This window comes from Erpetoichthys calabaricus, chromosome 2, assembly GCF_900747795.2.
Source record: "Erpetoichthys calabaricus chromosome 2, fErpCal1.3, whole genome shotgun sequence".
NCBI classification, from domain to species: Eukaryota; Metazoa; Chordata; class Cladistia; order Polypteriformes; family Polypteridae; genus Erpetoichthys; species Erpetoichthys calabaricus.
Genome location: NC_041395.2, coordinates 235,453,308 through 235,471,239, shown reverse-complemented (window position 1 = coordinate 235,471,239; position 17,932 = coordinate 235,453,308). Strand labels below are relative to the sequence as shown.

At 37.8% G+C, this 17,932-nt stretch overlaps 1 protein-coding gene across 6 annotated transcripts in view; it reads left to right on the top strand.

The window, feature by feature from the left end:
- Positions 1-17,932, top strand: part of ctbp2a (C-terminal binding protein 2a) — a 416,986-nt gene that overhangs the window by 203,657 nt on the left and 195,397 nt on the right. Inside the window, exon 1 of one of the 6 annotated variants that reach the window (XM_051922845.1) lies at positions 6,338-6,437. The exons of the other annotated variants lie outside the window; for them this stretch is intronic. The gene's annotated coding sequence lies outside the window, so the exon portion shown is untranslated. Of the gene's footprint in view, positions 1-6,337; positions 6,438-17,932 lie in introns of those variants that run through there. 6 annotated transcript variants of the gene reach the window in all.

The window sequence follows — 17,932 nt, the reverse complement described above, 5'->3', positions numbered from 1 at the left end:
GGCCAAATATTTGGGGAGAGAGAGAAAGTATGAGAGAAAGTGTAAGAGACAAAAACATTAAAAATAAGTGTTTTATACATCCAAATGTACACAAGGGTTGACTAAGACGTTCTGAGCCTGAGTTGTTTGAAGAAGGTTGATGAAGTACACCAAGCCCACATAGAAGTGGCAAAAAATGAGGAGGAAGAAGAAGAAGCAGAAGTGAAACCATACAAGCGTGACTTTTCAACATAATCCCCATGAACACTAATAAACTTGTTATAAAGTTAACAAAACGTTTCTACAGTATTCCACTCAAATATATTACGTGTAACCACTCTTGTTTAACTCACTAAATGTCTTCATCATTGGTATAGCAGCATGGAGGTAGCCCTTTAGCTTAGGAAAAAGTTATAGTTTTAAAGGGCCAGTGTGGTGTAGCGGGTCCATAGCTCAAGTCAAAAAGGCCACTTTTTAAATAAATAATCGCCATCTTCGCGGTTTATAGAGAGGGTGTGGTAGAGTGGCCGGAAGCGGTTCTCAGGGAAGTTTGTGATGCGGGCGGTCCTCACTTAAGTGCACAATTGAGGAGTTGTCCACGTCCGCAATTGTCTCCAGGAGCTGCTGATTGCCGCACCTGATCCACGTCCTCATAATAAATAGAAGCGCAAGGGGGCTAGGAGGGGGAATAAAATGAAAGAGAAAAAAAAGTGAATGAAGGTTAAGAAAGGAGAAGGCGGTAGCAGGAAGCAGGCAGGAGAAAGCCGGAGCGTGAGTGAGCGAATGTGCTCTCTATAAAGAAAGCAGCTGAGCAGTGAGTCCTAGCTGGGTGTTTGGCCGACACCTAGGGCAGTCGGTAGTGGTCGCTCCTGCTGAGCATTTTGAAGAGCGGGAGTGACCGGAAGAAGGATGACTCACTGTGGAAGACAGCGGGAGTCGGGAGGCTTGGGAGGTGGATTCCCCAGCATGAGCGTCCTGGTCGTTGGGGAACCCAAGTCTCGGTCTGGGGAGAGCAGAACCGAAGCCAGGGATCGGGAAGCCTCCAGACCAGCAGGTACAGCAGGTCAGCTGCAGCTAGGGTGACTCCCCTGGTGCATTACCTGGATGGGAGAAGCAGGGGAGTCGCCAGTTACTAGAAGAAGAATGCACCGGGCTTTGTGATTTTTAAAAAGGACAGCTTCCAACCATTGTTTTAACCTCGTTGTTTTTTGAAGGATTTTTTTCTATTTATTGGATTTTTAACCTCCACCTTTCACTCATTTTAATGGATTATTTATTTAAAGATTTTTGATACACTGCACTTTATTTATTTAATTTGGACACTTTTGTTATTGTTGTTTTAAATAAAAGCGCTTTGCACTTTTTGCACCATCCCCTTGCTTCATTTGTTGCGCCTCACTGCCTATCTCATCAGGTGACATTACCAACGGTGTCGGGTTCAGAGCTCCCAGATGGAAGATGGGTGCATGGAGCAGAACCCGCATCGTCACAGCCAGGTCTGGATAATTAAGTGGAATTTGCATCTCTTGCCCTCAAAAATTTTACAGAGCTTCTTCTTAACCAGTGCAGTTTGAGTGGGCATATTGTTGTCATACAGAAAGGAGAGCTTGATAACTTTCCTTTCTGTTTTTTCTGCCAAATGCCAATGGAAAATAAGCATAACACTAAACTGGTTACGTGAGCCTTTTTGAGGCATGCCACAAGTATGGAGTACATTCGCTAAATAATATAAAATTGTACATGTTATTTTGCCAGCACTGGCCTTAACTATGTATTTCTTTAGTGTTGGATAACCAAACCACGTTCGTTGTTTCAATTGTTGTTTTATAGCAACATATTGAAGTTTCATCACCAAGTTCAAAACGCTTTCAAATTAGAATCCATTAGCTTGATATTCTGCATGAATCTTTGGATGTAGTGATGTTTTTTATTCTTGCAGTCAACATGCAACCTGCACAGAACTTGCTCATACATAATTGTTCATGAAGAATAGATGAAACTAATCCATAACTAATCTCTATATTGTCTGCTATTATTCATTCTGATTCACTGCAATATCACAATATTTTGTTCTTTTATCAGTGTCAAAAGTCAGTCCAATCTTGGGTCATTTTTGTAAGATAGCTTAGAATTACAGAATTCTGTCACCCATTTCTTGGCTGTGGCATATGGTCCTGGGCAAAAATGAATTGTCAAAGGGATATTGTTCCCTAGCATTAGAAGTTCAGAGATAGAGCGATATTGTTTTGCAGTCTTAAGATTACATTTTTAACAGACATGTAATAAGGCTTTAAGCCAAAGACCACATCCCTTTTTATATTTTACTAATAAAATACTAATTAGGCCCTGATGATCATTGTTATATCAACACACACTTAAATTACCCATTCACCAGTTGTGCCCACATGCCAATATTTACTAATATGGAAGATTTCTTGTTTATATTCCAACTTAACAGAGAGGCTGTCTTGCCACAACTCTTTGATCTTTATATGAAAATCTGTAGAGAAATGTGATGTGTGGGTCCAATAGAACTCATCTTTTAAGAGTCATTTTAGAAATTGTGCACTCATTTGATAAATTATTATGTACTTCTTTCTTGGAGTGGAGCTTCAATGTAGAAAACCTGGGAATACCAGCATTTGCAGTATTATCCATCCATCCTCTTCCGCTTATCCGAGTTCGGGTCGCGGGGGCAGCAGCTTGAGCAGAGATGCCCAGACTTCCCTCTCCCCGGCCACTTCTTCTAGCTCTTCTGGGAGAATCCCAAGGCATTCCCAGGCCAGCTGGGAAACATAGTCCCTCCAGCGTGTCCTGGGTCTTCCCCAGGGCCTCCTCCCGGTTGCAGTATTAATCATGCTTCATTTTTTCCTGATATTAATACTTTGTGATTCCACCTTATTTTCATGTTGTAACTTATAAAACATAGAGATACAAAGAACCACTGACTTTTATTACTAATTGCCTAGCAAGGACAGCCTCTGGCACTGGTGGAGTAAGTAATCACTCGCTACTAATTAGCTGTTCTGAAACAGGACATCTTTATAGCTGGTTACAAACCATACTGCTTCCTCAGTCTTACTTCACCAAATTCAATTAGTCTCAACAAAGCTGCTTATTTTTCAACTTGAGGAGGGAATTTGTTTCTATTCTGATTTGCATTTTATCTTTCTCATTCTACATTTATGAGCGTTACAGTCTTTTAATTTGTCACAGCTATGTAAATGTTTGTTGATCTTGTTTGTATTCAATTAATATAATTAATGGAATACATTATTTAGTTTTACCAACAGTGACTTTTTTTCTCCCCAGAGACTGATCATAGTTCACAGGTTGATTTTTTTTTGTTTTTGCTCTTGTTTTATTTTAGGAGCTTAGAGAATGCATTAACTAGGAGATGCAATTCCATCACTATGTGTTCTCTGTCGCCTTACCATGGCATTCTAAATACTTTAAATATTAATTTAGAATTAGTAACATCTAGGGTATTCTGTGGGGCCAGGTATAGATATGAATGGTTGTTTTTTAGCATCATATTATACAACCAGATCACTAAGACTGTCATTCTTGGTCACCTAGTAGAGCTACAGTTCAGGTTAAATATTGCTGGGTTAAAGAATGACAAGACATTGGAGATGTTAGAGCTTCATTTGTTATATTTAAAGGTTTTTCTTAGTTTGCAGGTTAACACTACTACTAATCTACTACTAGTACTACTATTATCTAAAGTAGATAACGTTAAAATGTGAAAATAGACACAACTTTAATGTTTAGACATTGTTTAGACTTCTTCCATTACTTACATGGTGTATCTGAGGTGCAGGTTTTGAAAGAAAACAAGACAACATCTATGCTTTTCAACCTTTGAACTATATTTAAATACTTGGATGGTACTAAGACATGGAATCATGACAAGAGCCAGAATGCAGCAGTCTCTGCATTGTCTTTGGCAGTAATTTGGGTAATTGTATGCTTTTTAACTAGTATGGAGTGCCTACAAGAATTGCTTCCGTTTTATAGTAGTTTAGCTGGAGATAGCTGCCACTCATCCAGTCTTGTGTGTCTTTTAAGTACTGGGTACGTCAAGATTAATATTTTACATTTGCTTTTAGACATGTGTGTCATAAACACAGACTGATAAAAGACATTCAGAAGGTTTCAACCCGCAGTAAAGCACCCAAGCCACCTTAGAAAATAAAACTGACTTTAGTCCAATTTGTATAGTTTCTTTGTTCTATAAATGGAAACATGTTTGGCTGAAAAATTTGAGACCCTGAATCTGCGGTTATTATTGACAGCCATTACTAATGCAATCTCTGTGCTGTGTGATGCATGGAAACCAGCATTGGAGACTTTGTTTAATTCTTTAGAACTTAAGGTGGGCTTTCACCCTTACAGCGACTATCTTAGGAGGCTGTAAATGGGATGTTAATTAAACCTAAATGTAGGTCTAAGGTTTTTCTGTGGCAATAAGGGTTTGTTTTTTTAATATAAATTTTTATTTTCAAAAAGCAGAATATTACAATGGCATACTACTCAATCAAGCAAATAATAACCAACCTAACAGATACAAACATTTTCTTCAAAACGAATACAGAGAAAACAAAGGAACAAGAAAAATGCAACAAGAAAAAAAATGAATAACAAGATTTAACCCGACATCTAACTTTTTAAATAAAACAATTAATAGCAATATAGTCAATCACAAGCCGAACATGCTTATTCTAAAATAACATCAATGAGTTATTGCTATGTTTTTAAAAAAAGTTTTTTAACATTTCTCTACAAGACAATTAGATTTTTTTGTAATTTAAGATAATGTAAAATGTTGCTTGCCCACTGAGCTATAGTGGGTGTGTCAGGATTCTTTTAGTTGAGCAAGATAAGCTTGCACACTAGAAGTGTGGTATAGGCGATTACAATCAGTTTATACCTACAGTATGCACTTTAATGCCATCCAGGAGTACAGCAAACATCACAGTGGCTGATTGCCACTCCTTTTCTGAGGAGCTAACTGAAAGGCCCCTTTTCAACAACAAATGGTTTTGAAGCAGCCAACCCAATGATGTAATTACTTAATTAGAAGTCAGTTATGGAAATAATAGTGGTAATGGAGTAACATCTTGTTACAATGCACGTTATCAGTAGAGGTTTAAGAATAGGATATATGTCAGTATTGCAAGAATCAGTCCTAAAACCAATGCAAATGACTTAGACTGAGTGACCTCAGTAAAGTGTCATGAAAGTGACACATCAAGGTTGATTGTTTCAGTTTTGTGTTAGGCAAGAACTGTGCAATAACTGAATGCAGTCAAATATTTTTATGTATGTGAAATGAATTAAGAAAATGTTTGCAATTGTCAGGAGAGGGATTAATGGAACTTACATGACTGGGCTCAAGCACATAGTTGATAGTGCTATTTTGAAAAACAGATTCTTGTGGGGTTTTGTATAAGTGAATAATACCTGGACCTGACCACTAGTCTCTTAGCCACCTTACATGCAGTAAATTAAGCTTTCAATACAAACAATCTCTTCTTTATCTCCCACCATCCAACAATTCTGTGTTGGCCGTATATGAATGAATGTGGGTGTGTGAATGAGTGTGCTTTGCAATAGTCTGGCATTCCATCCATATTTGGTTACTGCTTACTGGACGCAGTCCCTATTTTTTAAAAAGAAACTGTACATATAAATAAACCTGAAGATGTAGCAAGAAGTATGTAGTGGGGGGAAATGCAGTGAGATTGATTGGGTATGCTTAGCATAAGTAGGGTATTTTAAGATAAATCTAGAGGTGTAAGGAAAAGATAGATCTAGAGGTGTAAGGAAAAGACTCAGTGGAGGTCAAAAAGTAGAAATGTGTAGTTAAGAGACAACAGTGCAGCACAATGGCCAGCCAACACTATACATCACTGGTAGGTTGTTCTAATAGTATGATTCCTTATCATAGTATGATTCTAATTCTTAATATGTATAGATAAACACTAGTAGAAATACCAACTGACTGTTAATAACTGTAAGAAAAAAATAACCTGCATTATTTAACACTCTGATTTGGAATCATGTGTATGTTGTAGCAAGCCAGTGACTTAAACATGTGATTAATTGGTGGTACAGTACTCTCACTTTCCAGGGGTCAATACTGGTCAGCATTAATGCATACTTTCATTTCGTACTTGTGCATATTACAGGAGCCAATACTTTCCTTCCATAGCCTTCTAACAATATTTGCTTTCTGCTCATTTAGAATCTGCTAAATTCTTTGTGCATTTTGTTGACAATGACACCCACTGTGTGCATTAGGTGCTGGTGTTGGCAGCAGCAACTCAGAGTTGGATAAAGTGAATTCAAGCAGACAAAATTAACAAGTGAAACATGAAGAAAACATTAGATTTATTCATCCTGCATCATCCACTTCTATGGTGCCACTCGCATATTTACTAGTGCCAATATGGGTAATTATTCTTACAATTACAACTGTAGAAGTTTGTAAAGGTCTGACTCTTAAATAATTTTAAAAAAACACATGAAGCGTTCAATATGTAAACTGTTATTTTAGAAAGAAAATTTGTTTTTACTTAGAGTTTGTCAAACTTGAGTGAAGCGCACTTCTGATATTCCACTTATATTGAATATAATAATCATAATCTTAATAATCAAATAATCATAACCATATTGAATCACAATGCCTCTATGGAGTTCGCATGTTCTTTTTTTGTCTGTGTGGGTTTCATCTTCATGGTCTGGTTTTGTCTCCAATACTAAAGATTTGCATGGTTGTTTAATTACCAGCTTTAAATTGAATTGATATGAGCATGTAGAGTAAGTGGGTGTAAGTATGCCTTGTGATGGACTACTGACCCATTCAGTGCTGGTTTCTGCCTTGACCCCAATACTGTTAGGGTTTGACAATGCTGTAGCAGGTTACAAAATTGATGAACAGAAAATTCAGCATTTATTTGGCTGGCCAGTAATTCCAAAAGTAGTCAAGAGTGTAATCCTTCAGGGATTTGTGCTAGGACAATTAATATTTATAATTTAAATTGACACGCAGGGATTCCTAGAAAAGACAGTTTGTTGTCCTCTACCCGGATGTTGACTTTTGTCAACATCTGCCCCAAAAGAGTTAAAGTGATGCTACTAGTCCAGCATACTACAGCGTAGACAACTGCACTGTCCATCACAGAGTTGTAGATTATGTGAAGAGTTTCACTACCCACATTAAAGGAACAGTTTTCTAAAAAAAGGAGTCTGCTCTGCCCTTTCTTATATAGTTTCTCTGAGCTACAAAACCACTCCAGCCTCCCATTGATGTGGACCCCCAAGTACCTGCATCAGTGCACCACCTTCACTTCCACTCCCTGAACAGTGACCTAGAGTGACATATATGCTATATGGTGTGGTGAGAGTCAATAACCAGTTTGTTGGTTTGGCAGATGTTGAGTTTCAGACAATTCTTTCTTCACCAAGAAACAAATTTCTTCAACTGACTCCTAAACTCTGTTTCTTCAGCTTGAGTGTAACTAATTAATAATTGTGCTACAGTATATCAAAAATAATGTGTCCTGGGGAACATTGTTCACAAGGAAAAGCTATCCCAGATTGCCCAGACATTTTCTGAAAGTTTCAAAGCATCAGTAACAATATAGGAGAAGCTAATTTTTCCATGCCAGAGCACACACAAGTCAATGTGTGGCCTCTTTGACTCACTCGCAAGTGCTAGATGACAGAGAATCAAGATGATGCATGCTGAAGTAACCACTCCTGGTGTACGGAACCCTAACATAGTCAGAGTGTACACAAACACCACTTGAAAGCCTGACAATTAGAGACTTTGTTCAAATCAGAGTTCAAGGAAACACTCTGCCTTGATATTGTTGCGCAGGCCTCTCATTTAACCAGAATTCCTGTGGTGGACTGACACTCAGCCCAGGTCTGTTTATTTCCATGATGCCAGGATCACATCTGGCCCCTGCAGCCCTGAAGTTCATTGAGTGGTTTTGCCTGTCACGCAAGCTGTTGACTCTCTTAAATTTGTCTTATAATTGCATTGTGGGTTTGGGTCTGCCAGACCTGCTCCTGTCAGAGTTTCCTTCAGTTTCAAAGTTCCTTTTGATGGTGTAGAAATCTGTACTCACTGACACCTTGGCTTTCTTTGCAATTTCTCTGAAGAAAAGACCTACACTTTTAAGAGTTATACTTGCCTATCTCTCTTCTTTTATTTAGTGCCCATTTCTTGCCATTATGGTAGCAATGTACACTGCAATATTGTCCAAATAATGCTACAGATGGTATAGAAACACAGTTTGTTCCAACATTACTTTTATATAGGGAGGGTTTGTAAGTAATTAGCAAAGGTTGGGACACGTGTAGAAATTGTTTACATGAACTTTCAGGGCTTAATTGATTTCTTTTTTTTTATAACTCATTACTTGTTCCAAGAAAAAGGCTTTTTTGTGCAACTCTGAAAATTACATTATTTTACAGCTTTTGGTAACCTAAACTTTACCTTTAAACCCCTGGCAGTTTACCACTTCCCTTTGTAATATTGCAGGATATTCACTGAACTGCTTATATTTCAATAAACACTGGAAAAATGGTGTTCTAAAACTTCTGACCAGCAGTGTATCACTGCACTAACATGAGACAACTTATTTATTAATTGTTCAGATCAGTTCAATGGCAGGATAGGTTAAATGGTGACTATAAATTGGTCCAATATTAATGAGCATGGAAATATGCATGTGTTGGCACTATTATGGGCTTGTTTTGTTCCTGCCTTGCACTTCATGTGGTTTTGTGAGTGTGGCATTAGTTTGATATAAATTCACAAAGATGTTTTCACAGCAGAGGCAAAGAGGTACAATCACTTCACATTCCCCTAATCAACATCAGAAGTATCTAAGGCTAAGGCAACAGTTCTTACACCTGGCTGCTTGTTTTTGTTCTCTAAGAAGACTGCAGTTTTTACCCATCCATCCATTCTCAGAACCTACTTAATCTAATAATAATAATAAAATCAAGTCTGAGTGTAATGCAGCACCAAGTTTCACTTCGGTCCCCACAGCCATTCTGAAATCATTCTACACAATGACAACCACTATATCACATAAATTGTATTGCCACAGCCCTGCATTCTAATATTGGCTGTCACATACTGTATGTTAATATGGTGCCTGATTTAGTACCCTAATATTGTTTTATTGCCTCTAATATTTAATTATTTGGCTAGATTAAATAGATTCTGCCTTTACACCTTGAAAATGCCTTTGGTCTGGTCTGTAAATAGCACCACGTGTACTAAATGAACAATTCTTTCTGGTTGAAATTCATTTTGCATGATATGAAAAAATATATTTAGAACAAAATGCTTCATTCTTTTTGTTATTTAGTTGAAGTTGGAGTTGTAGAGAAGTTGTCTGTCTGTTCTAAAATTTTGCAATACATACTATGCAATACATACTATTCAGGAAAGATGTTGACTTGAAGTTTTAATCCTCAGTCAGCACAAATCTTTGTACATTAAACATAACTCCTCAAATCCAAGTGAATTTTCCACCAACTCACTTTTAGAGTGCGTCTCCTAGACCAATATTTGTTTAACTGTGTTCTGGGGAACCCTAGGCTTTTGCAAAACATAATAGCATTTCCATGAGCCATCAATCACAATGCTTGGTATCAGCTGTAGCAACTGGAAAAACTAGCAACGATAAACAAATAAGCAAAATTTGAAGCAACGCTGATCTAAGCTGACTCAAACCAGAAAGCAGAGGTCCTGCTGTCTGTCATGATAGTTACTAAATGTGTCTGTTTTTTGATGCATGAACTATGTGTATGTGTATTAACTAAACTTTATTTATTTATTTAACCAATATGAGTAAAGAACTCATGGTAGATTTATTTTTTTATTATTACTACATGAGGATGTTTGCTGGTTTTCACAAGAATTTGTGATGACAGCATAACTATTTATATTCTTATCAAAAAAAACTTTGACTATATGCAATTCTTTAGATATAGATTGGAACCTCAAATTATGTTACCTTGCAAGACATTCTTCAACTTTTGAAAAAGTTTAAGTTATCATTTCAGGAAACAAAACAATATTTGACAGATCTACTTAACAAAAGTGACCAAATAACAAAATTAAACTATGGATACAAAGAATTGAAAATAATTTCTTTGATAACTGACCAAACGAATAAGGCAGAAAAGAAACAAAGATTACATTTTTAACCAACTAGAACATACTGTGATCAATCACTTACAAAATGTCATTAGTTAAACTTGAAGATTATTTTACTCAAGAGAAGTGTTGTTTTTTTGGTGGATAAAAATGATCTTTCAATGAATGAGCAAGATATACTGGATGATTTATCCTCAGACATTATGTTAAAAAATCTGAAGGCTAGTTTACACCGTGATACGTAAAAAAATAATAAGTGTCGAGTTTTAAGTCAATATGCATTTAAGATCCTATTCAAGATTGCTTCTAAATCTTATTTGAAAGTAGATTATCAACTCATTTCATTGAAAACAAAATATCAAAATATGGTAAATACTAAATTACACCTACATTAAGGCTATCTTTAACAAACTTTATACCATATATTGATGATTTATGTCATACAATGCCAGCACATCATTTTCATTTACATTTCATGCCTGAAATAGTTTTTATTATTTCATCTTTTATAAAAAAAAAAATATATGCTGTATATGCACATTTTAATTTAAATATTTTTCACATAAATTATATTTTTGTAATTTTCCTTTTTTTTCTTTTTTTAAATTTTCATATGGTTTTTGCAATCAAAATTTGTTAGTTTAGGGCTCCACAATCCCAAAATATTTATGAAACACTGTCCTAGAACATGCTTTGCTTTCGGCTGAAGTGGAGCACCAGAGCGCTTCAGAATATCTGAGAGCTCACATCTGCTCAGTTTGAGTTGATATTGACGCCCTCTGGTGGTGATCATGAAATACATCCAACAATCTGAGAAGACTTTCAGGTACTGAGGTTTAAAAGCTGATGAAAGAAACAGTATAGTAATTGGGGGAAACAACAGCAAAATGTTTAGTTCTAACAAAACAGTACTGAATAATTCTAGTCTTTTTTTAAAAAAAAAAGTTTCACTTAATTTTGATTTTAATATTGTATTAAAATTAATTTATTAAAACATGCATCCATTTTTATATTACAGAGTCTCAAGAAGCTAAAGCATTCCCCAACAGCATCAGCCACAAAAAGATAAACTAGTCTGATATTTTAGTCATAGAGACAAACTATAGCCTCATGCTATTCTAACTTGTACATTATTATTATTATTGTTATTATTATTATTATTATTATTGTCTATAGGAGCAAAAATGAATAACCAGAAAGCATACTGTACAAGTTGTAAACAATGAAAGTAAACTGATTAGAAATTAAACAATAGTTGTGAGTCAGTAGCATTAACCACAATTTCTCAATTTTTAAAAAATCTCCCAACTGGTGTGGTAGTGCTGAAGTGGTCAGAGCTTCTTCTTCATAGTTTCAGTGTCCAATGTTCAAATCAACATTAGGTCCTTGTCTGTGAGGGGTTTGTGTAGTTTTCCTATGTCTGCATGGTTCTTTTTCCAGTTCACAAATATAATGTGTTAGGTTAACCAGAGTCTCTAAACTGATCCAGTGTTGGTGCATGCATGGATGAGTAGGTGTTGACATTGACTCGCACCCTGAGCAGCATTTCCTGTCTTGTAGTTAAGCTCATGCCTCAACACATCCCCAAATTGGGGTAAACTGGTTTGAAAATGTTGTGTTATGTTACTTGTTCTATTACATGGTTGTTGGGGAGAGGCAATGACTATAATGGCAGCACTGGAAGGAAGGCAAGAGATAAACCTGGGTGGAACACTGGTGCACTGGTGGCCAACCTTACAAACACTTCCATTGTCATGGACAACAGGCCCAATATATGCATGTTTAAGCTGTGGAAGAAAATCAGAGTGCCAAAACACATGAGAGAATACAAAAGCTCAGCACAGGTGTTGTCAGGCAGAAGCACTAACCATAGTGAGTAGCAATGTCAGTGTACACTATTTCAGTACAAGGGGGCTCTGCCCCCTGCTCGCTTCGCTCGCCTACCCCCGGCGTTTTGAACCTGTGCCCGCTGGGCAGCCGTAATTTCAGACGCGCGTTGTAGGAGCTTGCGTTGTTTTGAACCCGTTTCCTGTTTCAGTTTGTATCTCAGTCAGTCGAGCTTTTGTTTTTGAAGCTTTTGAATTCCGGTCTTCATTATCTGTAACCTGCTGTCCATGTGTTTGGCCCCCTCGTTTAACCCGTTTATGACGTTTTACTTTGCTTTCTACTCTGTCTTTCATTTCTGATCTCGCTTTATCCTGCTTTTGTTTCAATGACACCTGGTCCGTGGTGATTATATTCTCCCTTTTTCGAGTACTAATTTCCATTTGTTTGCGATACTGTGATCTTTACTGCACTGTCAATAATGCATCACTGTAATGTGATCCACCTATGCTGTATAGTTTGGACGTGTGAGGATGACGTACGTTTAATACGGAGCGTCCACCCGTGTCACTCTGGGGCCCCCCATTGTTAATACGGAGCTTCTTCCGTACTATCATGCGGTGCATTGTGGACCACTGCGGACTCCGTGGTGTTTCCCGTTTCACTTTGTAGCTCGGTCAGTCGAGCGGTTTCTTTTTGGAGCCGTGCCTGCCTGGTTTGCGGCATGTCAGACGGTTCGTAGTCTCTCCCGTTTCGCTCTGGGGCGGGGGGGCTTTGTGTGGCGCCTGCGCACGTTCGTAGTCTCTCCCGTTTCACTCTGGGGAGGGGGGCTTTGTGTGGCGCCTGCGCACTATGTCTCCTGCGTCCACGGACAGGTCCCTGCGTCCGTATCCGGTTTACCATTCTCGGTTAGTAATATGGATATTGATTGTGAATTCCATATCTTGTTATCATCTGTATGGAGTTTACTCGTTTTCCCCCATGTGTGTGTTTTTTTCTCTAAAATATGCCCAGTTGAAACAGTGTGGGTGTGTGTATGTTTGTGCCCAGTGGTGGATTGACACTTACTTTACTTCCCTCTAGAATAGAATCTGGCCCCCTGCAATTCTGCAATGTATTAAGTGGTGTTGAGAATTATCATTTACTAGGCTTTTCAAAGTTACTGTATATCTTTGCTGAACGAGATCACATTTGTTATGCTTGCTATTTTTGAGAAATACTGTACCAATTTAATTATCTATTCATCCTTTGTACACCAGGACTTGCTCTGGGCTCCAGGACCCTAAGCAGGAATAAGCTAATTCAGAAGTAACTAAATGTAACCTAGTATTGGTGTGCAGGTTTGAAAAAAGAATCCCACTGTGTTTTTTTTAAAGAGTACAGTAGTGTGTGCTTTGCTGCAAAAACTCACCACCACCAGTGTTGAACAGTATCTTTTATTCCATCTGTGCACTTATTTTGCCTTTTTAACAATCAACTCCCTTTTTGCCTGTATTGTAGAACTGAAAAACTGAGACCAGTTTTTACACTTAACATATACTCTGGTATTTCGATGTCAATAATACTGTAGTCAAGGCCCCGATTTTAAGCCCTAGCCTTTTCACAAGTGTCTTTTCTCTTGACTTCACCAGCTGGCCACACCACTGGTCAGATGGAATAGGGCTCACAGTGGTGACAGCTCTCGACTTCTGGGTTGCACAGTAGGCTGGAGATCAGTGCATTGAACACATGTATAATAACTGTGGATATTAGGCCTGAACCATAGTTACATTATTCTTCTCTCCTGTTCTGCTCTGAATTTGTCTTCAAGGCATAATACATCACTCAAAACAAGTGGCAACAGCAGCACCCAAATTTTGACCAGAAAGACCAAGTGATCCTGTTCACACTCAGAACTGAACACAACAGAATGTGGGCCCGCATGCACAACCACCTAAATGTTAGCCAGACGGACAGATGTCCATGTAATACTGGCCCAGTGAACAGCAAACACCTCCTCCAAGACTGCCCCCCACGAAAATGCCCTCAGATCAGCCACATGGCCAGACCAGAAAACTCTAAAGACCTGGAGGAGCTACAGAACACTGGAATGGAAACATCTAGTAAGCAACAAAGAGGGCAAAGGGTTAGTTCAAGAGTGCACTGAAACTGCGCTTCATTTGCTCTTATGCCTGTTTTGAGTGGCACTGATCTGATGCATAAGCAGCTTCAGCAAAATCAGTCTCCTTGTTTTGTAGAGCCTTTTATGGTATACGTGATTTCGGAGTACTTTATGTGAATGGTACAGCAGTTATTCTCACATTTTTGAATTTGGGTCAGCTGAGGGTTGTGATTTGCGCTTTAAACTCATCCATCAGGTGATGGATCAAAGAACAGGAAATGATTCAGACGGCATGAACTCCATGTTGTGTGTTTGGGTAAGTGCAGCTGCACAAAAGCAGAATTTGGTGGGATATTTCAGAAATTGTCTGTGATTCTATAAAGAAGCTACAAATGGATCAAGAGACTATGCCCTTTACTTGAGAAATGACTTACATAAAACTTTAAATAAGGTTATGAGTTCAATTGCATACATGAATAAAGAATGCCATCCTGTGGAATTGTAGTAGTGGGTGGCTGTAGCCAGTTCATTTCCTTCACTAAATGCTACAACTTATAAATGTTAAAGCAATGACTCTAGCTTTATTTTACTGATTAAAAAAAGCATTTTGGAGAAATAAATATTGATTTGATAGGAAAGGGCTGCTGCCATCCATTCCTAGAAATTTAGGTTTGAATCCCACTTGTTCCCTTGTTCCTGTTATGCCAGATATTAATATCTAAATAGGATGTGCTGGGCTGCAGCATTGAAAAAGTCAACCAACTCTTTTAGTTCTAGGCAGTCTCTCTGAACTGTCTACTGGCAAAAGGGAATGTAAGTAACTGAAAACAGGTTTAACCAGACCAGGAGACTGGTTAAAGATTGAAAGTCTTAAGACTCGGGGATACGGCTGTCAAAAACTGAAGAGCAAGAGTTCAAGCAAAGTTAACTAAAGGATGTGATGTCACAAAAACAACTTGCTGAAACCCGTAAACTAAGTCGAGAGTGGAATGCTATGAGTTGTGAATTTAAAGACATCGAATATTAAGAGTGCAAGACCAAAGTTCTTCAAGAGATGACTCTGTAATCACAGTGTTTCAAATGTAGCGCAGTGTTGTAAAGATGAGCATCCATGACATGTCATATAGTGTCTAAGCAACAGTCCAACATGTCTTAGCAAAACAGTCACAAAATCAAAGAGCCCACAATAAAGTAGCTACAAAAGAAGTAATGTAACTAAAACAAGAAACTTTAACAGTTTTTTTAGCTTGGTGTCCTAATTTGCAAAATCACAGTGGTCTGTCTATATGATGTTTGCATGTGGTTCTTGTGGGTTTTTCTCTAGTTTACGTCTCATAACTTAAAGTCATGTGTGTATTGATTTCCAGATTTAAATGAGCCAAGTATAGGTATATGAATGAAGGAGTCATCCAGTGATAAATTGTTGGAAAACTAGATCATATTATTGTAATCAATATTATACACACACACATATACATATATATATACATATATATATATATATATATATATATATATATATATATATATATATATATATATACACAGTCATATGAAAAAGTTTGGGAACCCCTCTTAATTCTTTGGATTTTTGTTTATCATTGGCTGAGCTTTCAAAGTAGCAACTTCCTTTCAATAGATGACATGCCTTATGGAAACAGTAGTATTTCAGCAGTGGCATTAAGTTTATTGGATTGACAGAAAATAGATAGATAGATAACAAAATTAGACAGGTGCATAAATTTGGGCACCCCAACAGAGATATTACATCAATACTTAGTTGAGCCTCCTTTTGCAAATATAACATCCTCTAGATGCCTCCTATAGCCTTTGATGAGTGTCTGGATTCTGGATGGAGGTATTTTTGACCATTCATCCATACAAAATCTCTCCAGTTCCGTTCAATTTGATGGCTGCCGAGCATGGACAACCTGCTTCAAATCATCCCATAGATTCTCAATGATATTCAAGTCAGGGGACTGTGACGGCCATTCCAGAACACTGTACTTCTCCCTCTGCATGAATGCCTTTGTAGATTTCGAACTGTATTTTGGGTCATTGTCTTGTTGGAATATTCAACCCCTGCGTAACTTCAACTTTGTGACTGATGCTTGAACATTACCCTGAAGAATTTGTTGATACTGGGTTGAATTCATCCGACCCTTGACTTTAACACAGGCCCCAGTCCCTGAACTAGCCACACAGCCCCACAGCATGATGGAACTTTCACCAAATTTGACAGTAAGTAGCAGGTGTTTTTCTTGGAATGCAGTGTTCTTCCGCCATTCAAAGTGCTTTTTGTTATGACCAAATAACTCAATTTTTGTCTCATCAGTCCAAAGCACTTTGTTCCAAAATTAATCTGGCTTGTCTAAATGAACATTTGCATACAACAAGCGACTCTGTTTGTGGCGTGAGTGCAGAAAGGGCTTCTTTCTCATCACCCTGCCATACAGATGTTCTTTGTGCAAATTGCGCTGAATTGTAGAACGATGTACAGATATACAGTACCATCTGCAGCAAGATGTTCTTGCAGGTCTTTGGAGGTGATCTGTGGGTTGTCTGTAACCATTCTCACAATCCTGCGCATGTGCTGCTCCTATATTTTTCTTGGCCGGCCAGACCTGGGTTTAACAGCAACTGTGCCTGGACCTTCCATTTCCTGATTACATTCCTTACAGTTGAAACTGACAGTTTAAACCTCTGAGATAGCTTTTTGTAGCCTTCGATTAAACCATGATACTGAACAATCTTTGTTTTCAGATCTTTTGAGAGTTGCTTTGAGGATCCCATGCTGTCATTCTTCAGAGGAGAGTCAAATGGAAGCACAACTTGCAATTGACCACCTTAAATACCTTTTCTCATGATTGGACACACCGGTCTATGAAGTTCAAGGCTTAATGAGCTAATCTAACCAATTTGGTGTTGCAAGTAATCAGTATTGAGCAGCTACATGCATTCAAATCAGAAAAATTACAAGGGGACCCAAATTTTTGCACAGCCAGTTTTTCACATTTGATTCAATTTCATACAATTAAATACTGTTTCACTAAAAATCTTTGTTTGGAAAACACCCCAGTACTCAGATGTTCCTAGGAAATGAAAGACATACCAGTTATCTTTTTTGTTGAAAGTAGAGTAAATTATTATGCAGGCTGAGAGGGGTTCCCAAACTTTTTCAGATGACTGTATATATATATATATATATATATATATATATATATACATACACAGTAGGTTAACAGTACAATGTGGCAACTCACAAAGATCCAGCAGGTTTTATTTGTCCTCACAGGTGGCGCAGTAGTAGTGCTGCTGCTTTGCAGTAAGGAGACTGTGGAAGATTGTGGGTTCGCTTCCTGGTTCCTCCCTGTGTGGATAGTGCTTTGAGTACTGAGAAAAGCACTATATAAATGTAATTTATTAATATTATCTTAATCTTGTATTTACAGATTAGTTCTAAATGTATCACCCGGATACTAAAGAAACAACAATTTTCAGTAATCTGCCTTTAAGATGTGCTAATTTTACCTCAGAGATTTTCTTTTGCTGCTGCTAAGATTAGCAGGAGTAAAATAATGGAGAGCTCTACTAAAAACTCCTATAAAAAGAAAGACAGGACTATTGTGTCTTAAGCAGTAACATGGAGGTAAGGTCTTGTGATCAGGAGTGAAGAACCTTGAAGAAGTGAAGAAGTAGGAATCAACAATCACCGAATGAATGACTACAGCAACCAGAGGTGTGACGAGAACATCATGTGTGGGCGGGCATTTGGCTTATCTGGGGGGGCAAAAAATATCCATCCATCCATCCCCATTTTTGTAGGGGGGTCAAATAAT